Raw genomic sequence first — 16,805 nt, 5'->3', positions numbered from 1 at the left:
TTTTCAGCTCTTAGTGACTTGTTCCCCAAAATCTCCCATGCACGTGAGCAGTGTTTGCATTCAGCTTATGGGGTTCGTGGCCTCTCCAGCGCCTTCCTTTTGGACATAGCATGGACCTTCTGCAGGACATTTCCTCCCTTCTAATGCCATTTTCCACCCTGATCTTAAGCTCTGGCTGCCCTGAGGAACCTTTTTATGGCCCTTTTGAATGAGTGCTTTACATTTGCATCCTCAACCCGCTTCCACTCCCTCTGCAAACATCTCATCCTGGTGTTCAGCTGCTTTATTCTGAGGAGCTTCCTCATTTCTCTGTCATTTCCCTTTCTGCAGCTCAACAATACAGGAGGAGCCTTTTGCTTTCCCCTTTCACTGCCAACAGTTTACAGTCATTGAACCTGCTCTGCTAAGTCCATCCCACTTGCTAACAGGGCCATGTAGGGGTTTAGTCTGTGCCAACTCAAACCCAGCAAGGTAATGCCCAAGAATGGTTAACCCTATAGGTTACAGCAAGGATGGAGCACACACTGAGGGCTCTATTGGGGGGGGATTTCAGGACCTGAGAGCTTCAAGGGCTTATTCAGACATTGAATCATTGGATCTAAGGCAGAAGCTGTTCCCTGTGAGGGTTGGAATTGGATGATCCTAACACCCCTTCTGGGATTCTATGATTCTATGAATGGTTGTGGACCTCTGCAAGGAGCAGCCCAGAGCATCCAGCAGCAGCCACATCCAATGCACCAGCTCTGCTTGGCACTCCATAAGAGATGGGATTACATGGTTTTGAAAGCAAATATCATTGCAGAAAATGCCTTTTTTCAGGTCTATCATGGTCTATGCCAGGGTCCAGGGAATCTCACCACCACCATCATCATCCTAGGTCAAGGCTGGTGGACACAGTGAAAGCCCAATTGATCACCCAAAGGGACCCTCCCTGATACACACACAAGGCTCTGGAATAACCAGCTCCAGTGGGAAACAAGTGGTGCTTCACACAGGAACACATTTCCATGGACATTTGCATTCCGGAGCTGGGGTTTTGCCCTGTACACACAGTGTGGTCACCCTGCCCTCAGACCACACTCCTCCAGGGATGAGCCCTCTGGCCCTCTGCTCCAGCCAGGCAGTGACATTCCCGACACATAGACTCAGCTTGATTAGTCTAAGAGGAATATTAGTCCTGGCTTTGCCCAGTGCTGCTGGATGTGGGCCAGGATGCTTGAACTTCCCATCCTGATCCTCACAGTCACTGGTCAGACTGTGACAGTGCAATAAATGCCTTGCCCTGACTGTGTCCATCACAGCTTGGCTGCTCTGAGCTCGGCAGCAGCACCAGGAGCTTGTGCATGGATGCTATGGAAGAAGAGGAAAAGCTAAGGAGAAGCATCCCCAATGTATGGTGGTGCTTGGTATATAAAATGACTGTGGCTTGGTGGTGTATCTGCAGCCCTAAGCCACCTTATAGCCCCCTTTTCAATGGAGAATGGTGAATAACCCTTTGCCTGGCTGAAAACACATCAAGAGATAAAGATCACCTCAAGATATCCACATGGATAATGCTCCAGGCCAGGTTGGATGAGGCTTGGAGCAACCTGGTTTAGCCCTTTCCTAACCACTCAGCTTTCTGACCTCATGGAGAACAGGGGATGGGGACATTGCCTTTCTACCCTAAATTCCATTCCCTGCTCTGTGTGGCCTGAGGTTTGGAATGGAATCCAGAGTGAAAGCACAGCTGGAAACCCCCCAGGGCACAGAGGGAAGGAGGATGGAGAGGGAATGGATTCTGATCTCCCATAGCTGGCTCTTATCCCAGCAGTGGAAGCCACAGGGACCACCAGGACACTAAGCCCAGGGCAGGCTGACCTGATGGGTTGTATCGTACCAAGCTCTGCTCCTCAAGCAAGGTCATCACAGATGCAGAGGTGGAAGGGGGTGAAGTGATGTGCCTGAGGGCTTGGAGTGGCAAAGACAGGATGAGACCCTGGGTACCTGATCCAGCATCTGATGGTCGATACCATGGGCAACCAGGGGAAGGAGAGCAAGGACCAGGTGATCTCTGGCTGTGTTGGGGGACAAGGGGACAGGCAGACACTTGCCCTATGGCAAAACCCAGTTCGTGTGCTCCCTGTTGGAGGCCTTATCACGAGTGGATTCTCTGATGTCTCATAGGGGTTTCTCACTGCTTTGTCCCCCATGGAGGGACCATTCAAGACCTGCCTCCTTCCTCTTCCGTGATGGGAACGTCACCGCTTCCGAGCTCTCCACCTTCCTCCTGATGTGACCAAGTGACTCAGAAGGAATGTATCACATACAAACACACTCCAGTGTGCTGATGAACATCCTGTTTCGTAGGCAAGCCACTGTCAAGCCCCTCCAAAATCAAACACAGCTGCCTGCAGGAACACAGGGGCTTTCAATGCACATGAATTATAGGGTTGTCTCTTTATCTTCTCCTCCTGGAGTGTTCCCAGTATTTTCTAGGCATCCCTTGTCCTCACAGGGGCCAGAAAGCTGGAATTGCAGCAACCAGCACTTCCCAGTTTGCAAACTGGGACAAGCCCACAAAGCCAGCGGCTCCTTTCCACCCATAGGATGGATCCCCATTGATAGAGAAGCCAGTGAAGCACCAGCTCTGCTTCTTTCCAAGCTCCTTGCTGGGCACAGCGGTGATTCCTGATCCACTTCATCTCCATTTCTCTGGCATCATGTCCCAAGTGCAAACACACTGACATGTCCCATCTCCATTGCAGCTGGACACTTCTCAGCCACGCACATTAACACTTGGTTGAAGTAACCCATTAAAACCAGTATGGAAGATGTGGTGTCCTTGGAAACATCACGGAGAGGAGTCCTATGAGTCTATGCTCGTTGTTTGCCTCTGTTATTCATTCCCAGCCAACCTGCTCCTCTTCCCTTTGCATCTCCCCCTTCCTCTCCCCTTCATCCCAGTTTAGGACTGGGATAACTCTGCTTTCCACAGAAGAAACCCTTTATGGGGGAGCATGAAAGGACAAATACTTGGCTTTGCATGTGTTGTTTGCATGCCTGTGTGCTCTCTTTCCAAGGCACTGGTGGGAGGTCACTGCAATTCAGAGGTAGGCAGCAAAAGGCTCTCTATAATCCCAAGCCTTGTCCCCAGCTATTCAGAAACCGCTAGCTGAGGCCCTTTGTGGCATTAAGTGCTTGCATTGTGCTTTGAGAACAAGTCTGAGCATGGGGTGAATGGATAAACCAAGCAGGAACAAGGCAAATCCGCAGGGATGCTTAGACCTGCTCAGCACACATTGACCAGGGTGCAAGGAGCAATGTCAGAGTCAAAAGCAATGGGGAGAGGAAGAGGATAAATGCAGTAGGATCAAGCAGAAGGACATGGGGCAGATGATATCCAAGTCCCCAAGGAAAGGGAAAGACCCAGCACCAAGGGAAGCAATGCTGAGCGTGACATTGCATCCAACCACAGTGCCATGGAGAGAAGGGACCAAAGCCTGGATCCCATAGGGGAAAGGGCAGAGCTGTACTGGTGTCTCCTGCACACATGGGCAGGGATTTAACATCCAGCTCAAATACAATGTAAGGAGATGGAGAAACTCATCCAAGCAGGTTATGGACAGAGCCTTGGGTGCCATGGTTTAGTATAAGGTGTCCCTGCCCATGGAATTGGATGATCTTGAGGTCCTTTCCAACCCAAACCATTCTATGGTTCTATGGAAACCTTCCATATCCACCAATTGGAGCAGTGACCACTTGCATTGTTCTCTAGATGAGGGCAGGGGAGGTTTTTATGGTCCAGGGATGCATTTTTGGCCAGTCAATGCTGCCTTATGGCTTCCTCCAAGGAGTCTCCATCCCTCTGGCAATGCACTTTGCTCCAAGCTCCTTAGAATTAGTAGGATCCCTATGAGATCTGCATTCCCTGTGCCATCATATAGGGCATGGCAGGTCCCTCATGTGCTGCTGGCCTGCTTGGAAAAGCATCCAGCCCTTCTGAAGACCCTTCCTAACCTCTTCACCCCACTTAATCCCCATTCCCACCAGCTATTGGGTCCTGCCTGCACCACTTACACTTCATCATAGCAGTGACTTTTAACCTCAGGAATGCAGAAGGCAGCAGAGCAATGTAATCTAGTTTGAAAGTACATCACTTTGGATCGAGTCCTAGAAGGACAAGATGTATCCATACCCCCAAGGCTGGCAGAGTGCGTCCCTCTCCTATCTCTGGTACAGCCCAGGGTCACTTGGCCCTGGATCCAGCTTCATAGAGCTGACACATTCCCATGCTGTGCAGGCTGGCAGGGATTTGCTGATGGTTGTTCTCCTGCATGTTATCTCATCCCAGCACCCTGCGTATGTACCAGCCCTTATCTCCCCACAAACACTCTCCCTGTGCTTATAAACTGGGATCAGTTTTAAACTGGGAGCGCATCCCATCTTTTCCAGCTGATTTTGCAGGCTGGATGAGAGCAGTGCCTTGGGGGGGTGATTTGGGGCAGGAAATATGTGGTTGTACCCCTTTCCCCTCTGATTTTGTCATCTTTTCCCTTTAATTCTCTAACTGGGAGCCTGTTTCCTTAGTCTGGATGCACGGGGAGGGATGGGAAGTGCATACTGGAAGAGAGGCACCTCCAGCCCCCCATGCACAGAGCAATGTGGGGCTCAGTGCCTCTCTCCCCTTATCCATAGTGGGTGAAGGGTTCAAGGTGCCCTCGAGCCCAGCAGTCCTGCAGGGAAGCACAGGCTGGAGCCAGCCATGGGTAGGAATGGGACTGTTTGGGCTAAGGATGAGGCTGGTTAATGCTGCTCAAGGCCCTCAGGAAGCCAACCTCACACACAAGGGCAAGGAGCTGGAGCAAAGGGCTTGGGCATCCCAGCACACAGGGGACAGCTCTGCTCCCATTGCTGAGGTCAAGCAGCCCAGCACCCATTTTGGCTCTGATTTCTGGAGATACAATGGGTTTAGGTACCTTATGGTTGCCTGAGACCCCCACCAAGCCTCGATCAGCAGTGATGCTTGGGAGCCAGGTGGGCTTCTGCATCCCCAAAACTGCCTGGTTTGCACCCAAAATGCTGCTCAAGCACTGGTGCCACTTTGTCCTCAGAGACATGGCTCATGACCCCTCTGAACACCTGCAGGAAAGCATGAGCTTTGACTTCACCCTTCCTCATCCCATGTCCATGGTGTGAGATGCTCTTGTGGGACAGAAAGTAGGAAGTGGGATGGGAAGCAGGAGCCTTTTCATGCCTCAAACCATCCTCTACCCTATTAACCACACAAGTTCTCCCCAGCCCTGTGTTTTCCTGCTTTCTCCCCAGCCCAGATGCCACCTTGGCTCTGGTCTCAGCCTTTCACTCAAGGCACCAGCCTCCAAACTTGAGGGTTACCTTGGTCCAACCAATCCATGGCAGCAGCCAAAGCATTGCCATAGCTTAGGGAAGGTATATCTAAAGCAAAGCAGCATGAGATGCATGCACCACATCCATCCTTCCAGCTCTGGCACCATCCTTGCTCTCATCTTCCTTCTAATGAGTGTAAGATCCTCTGAGCAAACATTCTCCAACTATTATGGGAAATGGGATCTAATTATCCCAAAAGCCTCAGGATTGATGCTTTCCACAGCCTGGAGAACAGCTTGAAGGTGACTGGGATCACAGAATCCCAGATTGGGTTGGGATGAAGGGAGCTTAAAGCTCCTCCAGCTCCAACCCCTGCCATGGCAGGGACCCCTTCCACTGCAGCAGCTGCCTTAGATCCAACCTGAGCTCCCCCTGTTTCAATCTGAACCCATCACCCTTTGTCCAAACCAGCTGGAAATGAGCCCATCTCCATACGGACCAGGTCAAGCAGCCGCTGTGTCCAGATGTTTCTCCAGCATCAGAGCCCTCCCTCTGCTCACGAGAGCCCTGACATCTCTGCCAGCTGTGCTAACATCTGGACTTGGCTGTCCTGCCTGAGAGGACAGGAGTTCATCCTCCTTGGCAGGAGCATTTATCTCTGATCTAATGACAAACACATGGTGTTTATCCTCTGCAACACATCTGGAGGCTGTCTGGGATGCACTGGGGAGGGAGGAGGAGGAGGATGAGCTCACTGTGTCCTCACAAGGCCACTGCATGGGACAAAGCACTCGCAATGTGCACTGTGGTGGGTGGGAGAAAGCCTCATGTAAGGGTTTGGGATAGCATCATTGGAATGTCATTAGCAGCCCCTACACGTCACAAAGGAGTAGATAGAGCCCAGGACAGGCATGTCCTCATTATACCAAACTGTGGCTTCAAGGCCTTTCCTGATCACCCACTGGGCACAGGAGAGACTCCCTCCTTCCCATACAAGTGGATAGGGTTTATATCCAAAGGGTGCTTTATCCTCCTTTCCATTCCACAGAATGGATGAGGATGGCAGGGACCTCTGGAGCCATCTAAGTCCAACCCCATGCTCAAGCAGGTGACTGACAATGGGATGCCCAGGGTGATGTCAAGATGGGTTTTGAGCATCTCCAAGGGTTATGACTCCAACGACCCAACCTCAACAACCAACCTGTGCCCGTCCTTGATCACCCTCACATAAGCAATGTCTAAACAGCACTTATTGTGTTCCAGTTTGTGCCCATCACCTCCTCTCCTGTCACCCACAAGACCCTGGCTCCATTTTCTTCATTCTTTCCTCAATTCTGTATTATATTACCCAAAATACCATCAGGTATTTGGTAAGACCCCCCCAAGTCTTCCCATCTCCAGCCCAAGCAATGCTGATCCATGGTGGGGCTGGAGACACAGCGCCTCTAGGACAGGGACTGATGGCCCTGGGTGGATGAATGGTGTGGGATGGATATGGACATGGTGTGGGTCTCTTGAAGTCATGGCCAGTGGATGTTGGTTGTCTGCTGAAGACCACAATAGCTGTGGCTGAAGGGGTCAAGAAGAGATTGTCCCTTCTGGTTTAGGCCATGCACAAAGGCTTTGGCTCAGTGTCTTTCTGCAGCACCAGCTCCAGCTGAGAGTGGCTCCATGCATAGGGACATCTTAGCCTAAGGTGATGGAGATCCCATTTCTGGTAGGGATTTTCCATTGACTTTAGACCTTTGCCTTGCAGACAGACACAGGAGACACTTCCCCTCCTTAGCACATGGTTGGCATCCATCTCAGCCAAGACCTTGGAGTGGTCTCACCCTGTCTGGTCTCCATCCGTAACACACGAGAGGGTTCTGGGCAGGTTACAAGGATGAAAGCGGTTTGGTTCCCCATTGTCCTTGTATGGGAATTAGGATGGAAACAGGCGTGTGAGGAGCCAGCCAAAAGGAAATCCTTTGTGAGATATGTCAAAGCAAGTGTTTACAAACCAGCACCAGAGAGGGAGAATAAAGAGGGAAATAACTGTAGAAAAGGACAATTTTGCTATTTAAAACTTCTTGACTCATTCCTACCCAAAAGGACACACAATTCTTGCTCATTTTACCCCAAAAAACAGAGACTTTTGGGAATCTGCAGGACTGCATCATCCCATACCGGAGCAAGTGAGATGTATGGCGTGTGGGAAAGGGCTGGGATGGGTTCTGTATCCCTGTGGTACCCATGTGCCTTTCAGAGTCAAGGTTTTCCTTCTCAGTGGCATCCCTCTATAAGTGGGATGTTCTGCTGACCCCATTCTGCTGATCCCATTCTGCTTGAGTACCAGAGGTCCTGAGCACCGGTAGGGGAGAGGTTTCCACCTGCTCCAAATGCATTCAGAGAGATCCATCCGGATTCTGACACTGAGCAATTCCCAAAGCTTGGCTGAGGCCTCTGCTTTCATGCTTGCCTTGGAAGGGGGCCATGGTGTGAGTCATAAACTGCTGCTGTTTATTTAATGTACCAATTCCGGCTCCTTTGAATCTCAAAAAGGGAAGCTAATTCCTAAGCCAAATCAATATTAACTGCCGGAGGAGGAGAGGAGGAGGAGGAGGAGGAAGCAGAGGAGAAGGAGAAACCAGCCAGCTCAATGCTACTGCCACAGCAGTGAGCTTGCTATTGCCCATTGCTGTGAGCACATCTTCCTCACTCAATGGTCCTAGGTCAATGTGACAATCCTAGGTCAATGTGATGGTCCTTGGTCAATGTGACAACCTTAGGACCTATGTGACAGTCCAAGGACCTACATGGACATCATTGTCCCCTCCAAGCCCTGCATGATACCTCCAAAGCCTGCATGGGGATGTAATGGAGGAGCACAACGCATCTGCTTGGAAGATGCCCAAAGGAATCAGCCTCTATGCACAAGCCCCAACACCACAAAGAGCGAGTTGGTGACGTCTCTGATAGCTGGGAGCTCCCCTGTGTTAATGCCTGTCTTGCAGAGAAGGGAGGAGCTGAAATGCTGAGCAAGGAAGAGGGAAAAGAGCCAATGGAGGAACCCATCCAGGAGCTGGGAGGTGGGAGCCAAGCCCTTGAGCTGTCCTGGTGTTCACAGGCATTAACAGCTTGTGCACAGTGAGCACTATGGAGGTGAATGATACCCCTGAGGTTGAACTACCACCATGGGAATGGCCCAAACAGATCACTGCTGTGTCAGCCATGGTGCCTCTGTAATACCAGAGATGGGGGCCTTTGGACACTGATCCAAGAGTGCATATGGATGGAGCATATGGGATGCAGCACAGCCCTGGTGCTGGGGCTGAGCAGAGAGGCACGTTCAGGCGTGCCAAGGTGAGATGAGAGCACAAGGTGTGTCATGCCCAAAGGTCTCGGTTAGCCAAGAGTTGTTTGCACCTGCTCTTATCCCAGTGGAGAAAACCAGTGTTTCCTCCTCTGTCTGTGTTGAAAACCAGATGTCAAAGTGCTGGGAAACAGAGATATAATGACATGGTTCATTGCAGCAGCCTGTCCCCATAGCCTCTAGAAGACAAGGTCCTATTGCCCATTAATGTATAGGGACAGAACCATTAGGATCCACGGCTCTTCCTCCAAGCACCCTGTTGTGATGAGCTAGTTTGGACCAAACAGGTCCAAGCCCACAAGCTGCTCCATCACAGTTGTTCTCAAAGGCAGCATAGCATCTTCATCTCCCTCTCCAATGGAGATCCAGAGCGTGTCACAGTCATATCCCCATGCAGGAGTTTGTCATCACACTTCCCTGGAAGCCCAATGAGCTTCTCATCCATCATTCCCATTATATCAGGTCTTATTTTCGTCTCATGTTTGTTATTGTTCAGTTTTCCTTTGAAAACCCTAAGGATCCAAGAATAGAAGAACATGGTCGATAATAACAGGAAAGAGGTCACAATGCCTCAAATTACTGGATATATGAAATTAAACCTATTTCACAAGGTTTTCTCTGTTTATGTTAAAGACTCATCGGGTCTTTAGTCCTAAAGTTTATGTTAAAGCAGCTGAGACCAAGGATCTCAGATTGATGTGCATGGGAAGAGAGGAGCGGAGCCACTGGCAGCTCCCAGCCTCTGTGTCTGCCTTTGAGCCTGGCACTGGGTCTGAGCAGTCTGGCAGTGTGAGAAGAAAAGGGATGAACTGGGATAGAATAAAGGATAATAGAGTACAAGGAAATGAAATAAAACCTGGAGTATTGTGTCCAGCTCTGGGGCAGCAGCACAAGGGGGACGTGGAGCTGTTGGAGAGAGGCCAGAGGAGGCCATGGAGCTGCTGCGAGGGCTGGAGCAGCTCTGCTCTGGAGCCAGGCTGAGAGAGCTGGGCTGGGGCAGCCTGGACAAGAGAAGGCTCCTGAAGGGGAGACCTGAGAGCAGCTCCAGTGCCTAAAGGGGCTGCAGGAAAGCTGGAGAGGGGCTTGGGACAAGGGCCTGGAGGGCCAGGCCAAGGGGAATGGCTTGAACCTGCCCAAGAGAGGGGAGACTGAGCTGAGCTCTGAGGCAGAAGCTGTTCCCTGGGAGGGTGCTGAGGCGCTGGCACAGGGTGCCCAGAGAAGCTGTGGCTGCCCCATCCCTGGCAGTGCTCAAGGCCAGGTTGGACACAGGGGCTTGGAGCAGCTGCTCCAGTGGAAGGGGTCCCTGCCCATGGCAGGGGTTGGGACTGGATGAGCTTTAAGGTCCCTTCCAAGTCTCCCCTTCCAACACGTGAATCTGTTTTTCCATGATTCTCCAAAATAAATTTAATTAAAATTAAAATTAAAATAATAAAATCAATAAAATCAAACTTATTTTGCAGGAAATCCCTAAGAAACCCCCATCAAGAGGCTGATGCCCTGCAGGAAGGGTAACACACAGCACCCTGGAGCAGCACTGGCAGTGAAGTCCCCACTGCTGCCTGCCGGCACACGCAGGCGCAAGCAGAACAAGCTGGTCTTGTTTGCCATCAGCTTCCCCTCCTCCCTCCCTGCCTGTGTGCACAGCTTCCCTGCTCCTTGGTTTTGCAACACATCCCCAACGGGACAGACCTGCTTGGGCATTTTTAGCTTGGGCAGGTCTCAGGTGGCCCAAGTGGCCCAGGATGGGCAGGTTGGGAGCAGGAGGCTCTGATCTAAGAGGCTTCATCTATAGCAGATATAGGGTATAAGCCTCCATTGGAGTGTTTCCTACCTGTTAGCTGGCAGCTGGGCATTCACTCTTTCACACCACTGGGAGAACTGGGGCTCAGGTTGGGGTCTTCACACCTTTGCACCACCTGGTCCACTTCCAGCAGTGATGGGTGCAGACCTCCTTGCTTAGGATGGTGTTGCAACAGCCTAAGGGTGCCCCTGACCTCTGCATCAGCATCTCCTGAGCATCCATGAGCATCTCTTGACCATGTTTCTGGGTTGGATGGGCACCCATATACCATAGAATGAGCTGGGTTAAAAACACCTTCAAGGTCAAGCCCAACCACTAACCCAGCACTAAAAGTCCACCACTAACCCATGTCACCAAAGGCCTCATCACACTCTATCCCTGCAGCACCCATGCCTGGTTGTGCCCAAACCCAGACAATTGATGGCCAGGACCCCCCAGGATTGTATTTTCCATGTTATAGCTTCACCCCAGTGTTTGTACAAGATGTCTGGGCACCAGCTCTGCTCTGAGCTTTGTTTAGAAGATGCTGCCAAGGATAATGCTATTCCCAGCACCATTCCTGCAAGAACTGCATCCATTCTGGGAAGTTATCCCTGTTCTCCTCCTTATCCTGGGCCCCATGCTGGCCTCAGACCCCTTATTCTTGCTTCTATATGGGCAGTGTGCCCATAACCCAAAGCAGACCCTAGAACAAGCCCTGAACGGGTTTGCTGGACCTTTAAGCTCTTCTCTGCTTGCAGAAAAGGGGACGTGAGAGGTTTCCTGATGGATTAGGTGTGGAGAAAATGATGGGAATCATCCCCATTTGAGGATGGAGGATGTGAAATGGTCCCAGTAAAGCCTCCAGCAAGTCATTGCTCAGTCATTTCCCAGCAAACAGCATGGAATACCCATCATCTATAAATCAAGGAGTATTCACATCAGGGATAACTCAAAACTCATCCTATTAAGTGTTAGCATCACGTTTGCTTTAGCTGGGTAGAAACCTTAAGCACTGGTGGGGGTTTTGTCCACCTCTATGCAGTGTAAGGGGAAAATCGTGTCTAAATTTCTCCTTGTTGCTGTAATTCTGATGTTTTCCAGTGAAAACAAAAAAAGGACATTTCCTTCTGTAGAAGGAAGAGACTAATTCCTGGAATTAGACTCGAAACACACTTGGCTTCCCTTTTCTCCCTCTTCAAGGGTGATCGTCTGAGAAGCAGAACCGAAAGGGAGAAGCAAGGGCACATGAGTTGCCTCACACAGAGAACATCTGAAATCATCAGTGCCAGACATTAAAGGGATGTTTTTTTCCCCATATACATACCCTCTTTGGTTGCCTTTCCAATGGAAGGAATAGGACATTGGGGCTTAAATCATTGCCATGGTGGCTGGGTGGGATGGACCCATCTGCAGGCAAAGGAAAAGCAGCCCAAAGGGTGAATGGGTCCCTGTGTGCTCCTTGGAAGTAAATGGTCCATGCTCTGAATTCCTGGGAAGTTTAGGTTCCTATTGGAGATTCCTCATTCCTGGATGTTATTTTGCTGCTCAGGAGTCCCCAAGGTCCCCATTGCATCCCCATAGCCTTTAGCAAGGGGATGGGCATCCTGAGTCAATGGCTTTGCACTTAACAGTGTTAAAGGGCAAAAAGAGCAGCAAAAGACTTTCAATTCCCATTATAAAAAGGTACAAACTAAGTGCAGGGACTAAAAATTCCATGTCCATCCAGCTGGGATATTGGAGCTGTGGAGCATGGAAGTCCCAGGTGAACTCAGCACACACCAACTCCCTTATTGCTTGCTCCAAGAGCAGCAGAGCTGAGTGTGGGGTTCCTGGAGAAGCAATAAGAAGTAGTTTAATGCAAAGCATTAAATCCCTTGGGCACAAAATTGATGGGTTCTTGGTGATTCAAACCCAGTAGGGTGAGGAATTTGCCCATCTCACCCTCGTGGTGCTTTAACCCATCCATAAGACCCAAGGGTTGAGTGCCCACCATAAGCAGCACATGGTGGCATGTAGGAACACGTGTTTGGCCTGTGTTGATGGTGATGGCTCATGATCATGGAGCCCCATGGGTTGAGTTGTACCTGAGATGCTGGTTTGCAACCTTCAGATAGGTGTTTTCCCCCTATAAATGTGCCCGACTGTGTGGTCCTGCTGGGACAGTGGTACCCCAAAGGAAGGCATCTCCATCAGTCTGTCCACCCTTTATCCCTGGTTGTAACTGGGGACAATAGTTCCCAATAGAGAGCTCTCCAGCTGGAAAACTCCATTCCAAGAGCCAAAGCAAACAAACTATCGAGGAAACAGCAAGGAGTCAAGGGAAGTTATTGTAAATCCTTCCGGAATGGGAAATTCCAAAGGTACCTGCACATCTCATATGCTTTGACTGCTTTATTCCTCCCTGAGGACATGGTCTGAAATGTGGAGGAGCCTGGAAGTGATGAGTCAAAGGGACATGGCATGCTCCACCATCACCCACTATGCAGCTGCCAGGTCCTGCAGGTCCTCATAGGCATGTGAGGTGAGTTTGGACACACTTTTAGTATCACCTGATATCTGGACCCATCCCTGGGGCTGCTGGTTGAGCCCAGTTCTCCCAGTACTCAGTGGTGGAGCTCCATGGTGGGTTGCACCTCTGCTCCATACCATACTGTCCTATTAGCCTTCCAGTATCTGAAAGGGGCTCACAAGGATGCTGGAGAGGGGCTCTGCATCAGGGACTGCAGTGATAGGACAAGGGGTGATGGGTTCAGACTGAAACAGGGGAGATTTAGGCTGGATCTAAGGCAGAAGCTGTTCCCTGGGAGGGTGCTGAGGCGCTGGCACAGGGTGCCCAGAGAAGCTGTGGCTGCCCCATCCCTGGCAGTGCTCAAGGCCAGGTTGGACACAGGGGCTTGGAGCAGCTGCTCCAGTGGAAGGGGTCCCTGCCCATGGCATGGGTTGGAGCTGGAGGAGCTTTAAGGTCCCTTCCAACCCAAACCATGCTGGGATCCTATGTCTGTGATCATGGAGGATGGGGATAATGGGTGTTTATGAAGGGGTGCATTGGTGAGAAGACATGTGTGGCCATCACTGTGCTGAGCATCAGGAGCTCAGGGCTCTCCTGGGGTGGGACCCCAAAAAGGCCTGGGTGATGTGTTATCATGGGATGGAGGGGAAGGAGCTGAAGGAGGGATTGTGGTCACCCTTGAGGTGTTTGATCTCCATTCAACCATGCAAAGTTCAGAGATGTCCCCATCCCAGACCCCAGCTCTGTCCTTAAAGTGCCATTATTGATGAGGAAGAGGTAGTGAGAGCTGATGCTCCCACTCTTTCCAGAGCCTCCTAGCACTGGGGGTGAAGGAGACCTCCCAAAGGTGGCTCAGAAGTCTTAAGGACCACATTGGACACCTCCATCACAAGACCCTCTCATGCCCTAAGCCCTGGGATTTCCTGCTGGCAAAGACCCACAGGTGTGAACCCCAAATTCTCCCATCCCAACCTCCTGCACCAGCAAATGAATGAGGTCTCCTGCACCCAGACCACATCCCATAGACACATCACTTTCCTTCCATGGATGAAACTGGAGCCTAAGGTACCATCCATGGGTAGATCCTCTTCTCCTCACTGCTCCTTGAGGACTCCAAGCAATGAAAAGCAATGAGTAGAAGCAACCCTGAGTCCTTGACGCTCCTCAGGGTGTGATGGTGACATAGAAAGGTTGTGAAGATCAAGGTGTCAATCACCTATGTGCTGGTTTGAAGCCCAACAATCCCTTCTTTCCCTGCTGACATCCATGGGGCTCTAACAAAGCAGGTTGGAGAGGAAAATGAAGTGAAACATGCTTTGAGAAACACTAGCATTGCAGTGCATCAGCTTCCACTTGGAGCAAAGCCAGGGCTTCTTAGCTTGAGTTCCCATCAAAGCCAAGGTTTCCTGGCAGTCCCATAGAGCCCTGGATGAATGGGTGCAGTGATCTTGTAGGTTGTCACTGGGACCCTATCACCTCCAGAAGGAAGTTAGGGTTCATTGGCCAGCAAAGTGGGACTCGGATCTCAGAGCAGCTTCCAGTGTCTGAAGGGGGCTCCAAGGATGCTGGAGAGGGGCTCTTCATCAGGGACTGCAGTGATAGGACAAGGGGTGATGGGTTCAGACTGAAACAGGGGAAGTTCAGGTTGGAGATAAGGCAGAAGCTGTTCCCTGTGAGGGTGCTGAGGCACTGGAATGGGTTGCCCAGGGAGGTTGTGAATGCTCCATCCCTGGCAGTGTTCAAGGCCAGGTTGGACAGAGCCTTGGGTGCCATGGTTTAGTGTGAGGTGTCCCTGCCCATGGCAGGGGTTGGAACTGAATGACCTTAAGGTCCTTTCCAACCCAAACCATTCCATGATTCCATGTCCATGCCCAGTTTCTCCAACACAGACATCCCACAGTGAGATGATTTTGGCTCTTCTATTGGGGCTTTCACCCCAGGAAGCAGCACTGGATTGACTGTGGTGAGCACTGATTGAAGGGAAGGGTGGAGGGCACCAAGTGAACCTCAAGAGATGAGACTTTGTCCCCCAAACACCTACTCAAAGGCAGGGGCAGCAGATACCTGCATCCACCTCCTCCCTGCTTATAAAGGAGCTGCCACCAAATGTCACGTCCTCAGGAGCAAGCCCAGGCAGAGCCACTGCTCTGTGCCCAGAAAGACATGGGAAATGAGCTCCATTTCCTTTATTAATGGCTTTAGATGTAATGAAATCCCTCCTGCAGACATCTCCGGTCTGCTGAGCTGCGATGGAGCAGGAGGGATGCAGCCTGGCATCCTGTGCTGGGGGGGGGCCTGAAAGCCCTGAAGGACCCTTTCAATGGTGACTCCATCATCATCCATCCATCATCTGGTGGGGGGGACACCCCATTCCTGAGGCTTCAGTTGGGAAATGCTGCTGTTCACCTCCAATGGGAGTTGTGTGTCCATTGGAGGAGCATGGTCCCAGCTTCTCTCCCTGTCCTCAACCACAGATGCCCCTCTCTCCATCCCCACCATCCCAGTGGTGACTGGAAGGCTGGAGCCGGTGTGGGGAGGTGCAGTTACCCAGGCAGCAGCAGCACAGGTTGCCTGCACTCAGCCTCTAGCACAATTACTGGCACCATCCAGCCTGAGGAGCAGAAACCAAGAGGCCCAATTGTCTCATGAGGCCAAATCCAGCCTCTGTGCCAAGGATTAACTCAGTCGGTGCAGCTCCAAGAGGAACCCAGACCATTCCCTTGCCCTGATTATCCTTCCCAATGAGCTTCGCCTGCCTTTGCATGGATCAAAAGAGCTGTCAGAATGCTGCCTGGATGGAAATCCCTTTCCTAGACTTGCTGCCTCCAAATCTGCCTCTCCCATCCCTATTCAACCCCCAAGATGTCATGTTTCCAGGCATTCCCATTCATTCCCGGTGCTGCCAGGCTCCGTGCAGGCTGTTTGGGCTGGAAGGCAGCCACCAATGCTGTTTTCTATCCCTTCTTTAACACTATTTACACTGTCCCCATAGCAGGACACCTGGTTGTGGGGTATTCAACTTGGGGACCTGCAAGGACATCCGCTGTGCTGGGAGAGAGGAGGACACCAGCTCTTTGTCACCAGCTCTGGAGCTGAAGATGGAGGTGGGATGAGTGCTTTCACTGGTGCCTCATCGGAGGAGTGAGTTGTGTCCGTTCTCAGCTGTGTCCTATGGATGCTTATGGAATCATTGAGTTCCTCACTGCACAAGGTTTGTTCTCTGCTCTATTATAGGGAAAGATGCTTCCCCCCTCCCATTTCCATCCTCCTGTGGCAGGATATGGGAACTTCATGAGGGCACTGAGCCATCACCAACCCAACCCCACAAGCCCGGGCAGCCCCAGATGAGGGTGCTGGCTCCAGCCTGGCTGTGGTTACACACATTCACTGCTGCTCCTGCCAGAGCCCATCTCCCCTGTGGCCCCACTACCCGGCTTGGCCATGGGCTTGTGCCAGGATCGATGAATGCCCACATTGTCCAGCACAGCACAGGCGCCAGTGGGATCCAAAGAGGCTGCAGCACCTCATTCCACCTCCTCATCCCACCTCCTCATCCCACTATGGAGCCAGACCCCTGCCCCAAACCCTTCACCTCATATTAGGGTGTCAGCTCTGGGGGTGCATGGCTCAATGAGGTGACATCGGGGAGCCCCATTAAGATGCTCCATCATCCGGGTGATGCCGACCAGCACCTCCTTCCCTTCCACCTCTACCGAGAGCCATCAGAAGCCCCTAAGAAGGAAGGAAGGTGATCATTTTGGAGGGCAAACTGGGCTTCCAGGGAAAGGAAGGACCAAGCCAGGCATCCTGTGTAATCCCGGCATCCCTTC

This window comes from Melopsittacus undulatus, chromosome 2 (assembly GCF_012275295.1).
Source record: "Melopsittacus undulatus isolate bMelUnd1 chromosome 2, bMelUnd1.mat.Z, whole genome shotgun sequence".
Lineage (NCBI taxonomy): Eukaryota > Metazoa > Chordata > Aves > Psittaciformes > Psittaculidae > Melopsittacus > Melopsittacus undulatus.
Note: the sequence above shows the minus strand (reverse complement) of the source record.